The 5,000-nt window shown below is 38.9% G+C and overlaps 1 protein-coding gene and 1 long non-coding RNA gene across 2 annotated transcripts in view; one reads left to right on the top strand and one right to left on the bottom strand.

The window, feature by feature from the left end:
- The window catches only part of LOC138018491 (uncharacterized), an 18,062-nt gene extending 13,577 nt beyond the window's left edge, over positions 1-4,485 (top strand). Inside the window, exon 2 of the long non-coding RNA XR_011126035.1 lies at positions 4,388-4,485. This is a non-coding gene — a long non-coding RNA (uncharacterized lncRNA). The remainder of the gene's footprint in view (positions 1-4,387) is intronic.
- A 61-nt stretch (positions 4,486-4,546) lies between these two features.
- Positions 4,547-5,000, bottom strand: part of LOC138018490 (pre-mRNA-splicing factor cwc2-like) — a 9,596-nt gene continuing 9,142 nt past the window's right edge. Inside the window, exon 7 of the mRNA XM_068865124.1 lies at positions 4,547-5,000. This exon is cut by the window's right edge and continues 441 nt beyond it. The gene's annotated coding sequence lies outside the window, so the exon portion shown is untranslated.

The following is a 5,000-nucleotide window of genomic DNA, read 5'->3' as shown; positions in this document are numbered from 1 at the left end:
TATAAAACTTAGAGAAAATAGTCTAAGGTATTTACAATATTTACGCATTCATCTAGGCTGATGTTATCCTGCTTGCACCATGCGTTTTCCTGCAATAACATGTGCTACACATGTTACTACTATATTTAAGGTAATTCCCTTGAAAGTGACATACTCTCCAGATTTTTGTCAAACTTGGCACAATTGATATTCATGCACGGGACATTTAAAAAATGCAATAAAAAGATGGGGTCACCCTTTATTCTAAGTGTTTTTACCGAATTACACGAGAAGAGTTCGAAACTTGATCAACCGGAAAAATTGTTGTTATATTGCAAAAGCTACTGAATATTACTGAAAACTTGAGCCTACTTGTTTGTCCGGGCAGATCTTTCGGTAAAGTGATTTCAGATTGTTCGATCTTGCAATGAAATGTAAGCAAATCGGACCGCTACATCATCACTTCACACTCTGTGTCTGGCTCCTGATGTAGTTTTCGCGTAATTTATAGCTAAATACTACAACTTCTACAATCCAACTTTTTTTCTCCTTAAAATATGTTTTCCGTGTACCTATTACGAATAAAAAGGAGGGGTCACCGTGCTCGTTCAGGAGAAAATAGCCATCCCTTGACAGACGAAGCTTGGCGTCAACGAAAATCCGCCATTTTATCAATGTGCGCGAGCTAATCCCCTTGCCTATGACGCAGGAAATTATGCTTGGTAGGGTTGCGCAATGCAAAACCAGGGAATCACCTTAATTGCGTTCAACGATGGGAAAACGCAGTTTGTAATCTTGGTATCCTGCATGAGTCTTGGCAAGTTTTTAGTTTTTCGTTCGTCTTCTCTCATCGTAATGCTTTCCTTTTCAATCGGAATACTCATATTTAACGGAATCCTGACCATTCATCAATTTAGGATACATAAATCTAGGCCGGTAATCATTGATTAAGAAGGGCGTTCGTTGGGAGAAACCACCAGACGAGCCGACATGACATGAAGACGGTGAACGTCAATCGAAAGTATTAAGGTATTAAGATGGCGCTGAACATATGACGTCGACGAATCGTACATCTCGATGGTCTACCATCCAGATACCAACTACCCGACAGGGATTAACTTCCTTGAACGATTTTTTTTTTATCGCAAAGGATTTAAATGGGAAGACGAGCACTGAATCAAGCTGTGTATTGACCACTGGCAAGCTGAATGTAGTGATTCACAGTTCTCTCTCATCTAATGCAAATTAGAAAAATAATATATTGTTTTCGCTCATTTGCATCAGATTCGGCACATGTAAAATGCCACGTTTAAAACAAGCCTTACTCTACGTTTTAAGTAGGTTAGCGTAAAAAATTACAGGTTCTTATTTAGAAAATGGCCTTGACTGGAATTTCAGGCGAGTTGGTGGAACAACGACTTTGATTTGTCATGGGGAGTTTTGACAATTCTGGCCTCTTTTGTTTGATTGAAAATAGGCTTTCTGGCTATACGTTTAGATGTTACAGTTTTTGATCATGATTTAATGTCTAGAACATTGAGGGAATACCTGTAAAGAACAAAATAAGCTGTAGTTTTGCTTTATGGTTATTACTGTATCTCCCTTACAGCCATTTGACTTAGAGTAGATACCTTTTGTGGAAATAAGAACCAATTTAACCCAAGACTACTGTAAATCATTTTTACAAGAACCTTTTGAGCGTTGCACGTGAGGTTATGACGGCCATGTTGGTTTTCCAAAGCAAAGGAATGGCGGCCATGAAAGTGTACCAAACTAATCCTCTGGGATTTGAACTCTATTTTTATGCAAATACTTTCTTTTTTTTCAGTAATCCAATATGGCTGCTGATCACGTGAGTGAAAACGCTCCATTTAGCCTTACTTAACTAAAAACCTGCAGGTTCTAAGTATATGCGGGTGTTTACTGTAGAACTAATAACCACAGCAGTTCGCGCTTTAACTTGCTGTCAAAAAGGAGATGAAGTGAACTCCGAAATGGTCAAGATGTCAGCCTCGATGCCAATGTTACTCGATTCCATTTTATGTTCTTCAATCTTTGTGGGTGTAGTATGTTACTAATAACCACGTGTCCTCTCTTGATCGTAACTTTGCATCGCTTCTGAGGAAACCATGCGTAGTTATTTTCACCCTTAAATCAAACAGATCGCACTTATGATTCAGAGTCTAGCCAAGGGCAACGGCAAATGACATAGTCATAGTGCTCAGCGCTTGTTGAAACCATCTCACGAAGGGTATGCTCGTATCCTCAAACGTCGGTCCTATAAGTCAGATTGTTTCTTTCCCAACTTTTCTCCTTTGCTTCCAAAGCGACTGCGAACGCGCTTCTATAATCCGAGATTACTTCAAGTTTACATATTGATAATTTGTTTTGATAGTCTGGTATTGCACTTCGGCTTTAGTTTTTCGTTTTCCGGTGTTAGTACCTATTAATAAAAAACAGAAAATAGATGCTTGTATAAATGAGGAAAGAGTCTTTTACTCCGATAATCTCCTGCTTGCAGTGTACAGAGTAGTATGCAAGAGATGTTTATGTTTCTTGGAAATCCCAGACTTTATACCCAGTCGAGTAGCGCAGCACCCAAACTAGGGTCACCATTGGCCGATCCTCGAGTAAGCGAGTATTCATCTGTACTTCATTCAATCCTTGTTTGTCGTATTTACAACGCTCACAAGGCAGGTGTCTAGGTCTTTGCCAATCGCCTGAAGGAAGCTGCTTTCTCGACCGATCTCTCACCCTGAGGAGCATTTCAAACGTCTTTTCACGTCACATTTTCTTGGGGTGTCGCAAAATAATGAACATTAAGTGTCAGCTGTATTTAGTGCTGGGGCAATGTTAAATTACTCCACAGTGTTTCCAATTATTTCCCCTTGGAATAAAACCCGTGCCCCACTGGTGGGAGGTGGTGGTGCTCTCATCACTTCCCTGCGTCCTCTCTCTTTTTTCAGAAGCTGCAATTGAGCCATCTTTCGTACGTTTCTTTTCATTTTTTGACGTCAAGTTTACTGTTTTCTAACAGATATTTTTCTGTTCGCTTAATTCTTTGTGGTTCTGCTGTAACGACGTAAACGTCTTGTGCATACACACGACTAATTACTGCCAGCGGTTTTACTAACTTGCACAAGGTGGAATCTTTCTTTCCCCCTTACTTAATAGACCAATTCAGTTGACTCAATGTTGTACTCAATTCATGTCTTTTGGAAATAAAACGTTTTGTTCCAAGTATTTTCATATCATTTACATGTGAATGCTGCTACATTATCATGCAATTGCAATACACAAAGAGAGATTTGAATTGGGCACAACATTGAGTTAGCCGAATTGGTCTATGAGCGCAATCACTTTTCCTTTATCGACATTATTCTATGTTGTACGCTGTATACTGTTGTATTGTAAAACCTTTGCCACGTATCGAGCGTGTTATTAATTAGTTAAATTCTAAACTTGAAAACGTTTCACCTTCCCTTTTCCTTTATGTTTTTTTAATGAAAATCTTTGTTTTTTGTGAAGCGCATTTTGAATACGGTGTATCCGTACAGGATTGAAATGCGCTTCATTGTATATCTATACGGGAAATGGGCTACATAAATGGCACATGAAAAAAATCAACACTGCCTTTTTATTCGGTCACTTTATTAACTTCTTCTTTAACCCTGCCTCCGTAGTCCAAATCTTAAGAGGCTCCCAACCAATCACAGCGCTCGAAATTTGTGCCAAGAAAATTGCCCGTTGAGATAGGTTTAAGGACGGTGCCTACTAATTCAAAGGTATTTTTGCCCCGGTTTATGATTATGCCGGAAATAAAGATCTTAACAAGTGTATTGAAATCGACAAAGAAAATTGGAGGTAACCACGCATTTTTCAAAGATAATTCATGATCAATATTTGTAAAAAGCTTTAAAGTACAAAGCCATGTATGGCGTTCTTTCTCAACTGAAGCTTAATTGTCTCTGAAAAATGCATGGTTACCCCCAGTTTTCTTTTTGTATACTAAGAGTACTTACTAAGATCTACCTTTCTCTGCATAGTTTTAAACCGCGCAAAAATATCCCTGTATTAGTAAGCATGACCGATAGGAAACCCGAGTATCTCGAGATGCGCAGAACGGGTGCGCAATAACAATAGTAGGCACTGTCCTTGTCCTTAAGATCTACTAATGGAGGCCCTTCGAAAAGCTCCCAATCATTATCACCTTGGCCTCTGTTTAAGAGAGACCCTGAGTGTTGAATTATTTTGGCGGTAGATCATTCGTCTGAAAAAGTTATTCTATCCTTGATATAAAATACCTGGTCGGTAGTCCTGCTTTTGAAGAGCGGCTAAAGTGATTAGAAAATTCCTTTTGTGCGTCTGATGTCGACTATTCAATGAGCTTTATTTTCAATTTTTGCAGGGAGTGGATGATTATACCACCACCAGTGTCAAACTGAAATGAAGCTGTGAGATTGAGGCCCTCCCGGTGATATAGAACTGATGAACCACTGTGAGGATCAGTAAGTATCCTGGCTGCTTTGTTATTAGCAAAACCTTAAGAAACCCTTCTCCTTTATCTCTTTGTCGCTTTGGTTGATTTGGAATATTTTATTCATGTACAGAAATTCGTCGTAGCTTTTTCATTGTAATTGTTGACCACAGTCCTCTTCAGTATTTTTGTTCAGAGGGAGTCAAAGTGTAGTCTTTCCCTCCTTTATGTCCTTAGACTTAATTTTCAGTCGATTGAAGAACTGTCCCGTGAGTTTCGCATTTTGTAAACAAAAAATACAAGTACGAATGTTTTTTACCATCGTTTAAGTTTGCGAAATACACAAAAGTAAGCTACTGGTTAGAGACTGAACAAAGTTGAACTATTTAATCTGTTTTGTCCTTTCAGCAAAATAAAGGCTGCGACAGAATAAAACAAGAACGGGTTCTCTACCAAGAGAAAAAGGTCACAAGAATGGGATATCACCTCCGCCCATCAGAGCAAGTCGTCCTGGAGAATATTCGAGAGATAAATACCGTAAAAC

Source organism: Montipora capricornis, chromosome 10, assembly GCF_036669925.1.
Source record: "Montipora capricornis isolate CH-2021 chromosome 10, ASM3666992v2, whole genome shotgun sequence".
NCBI classification, from domain to species: domain Eukaryota; kingdom Metazoa; phylum Cnidaria; class Anthozoa; order Scleractinia; family Acroporidae; genus Montipora; species Montipora capricornis.
The sequence above is the reverse complement of the archived record's forward strand: the minus strand, read 5'-3'. Positions and strand labels throughout refer to the sequence as shown.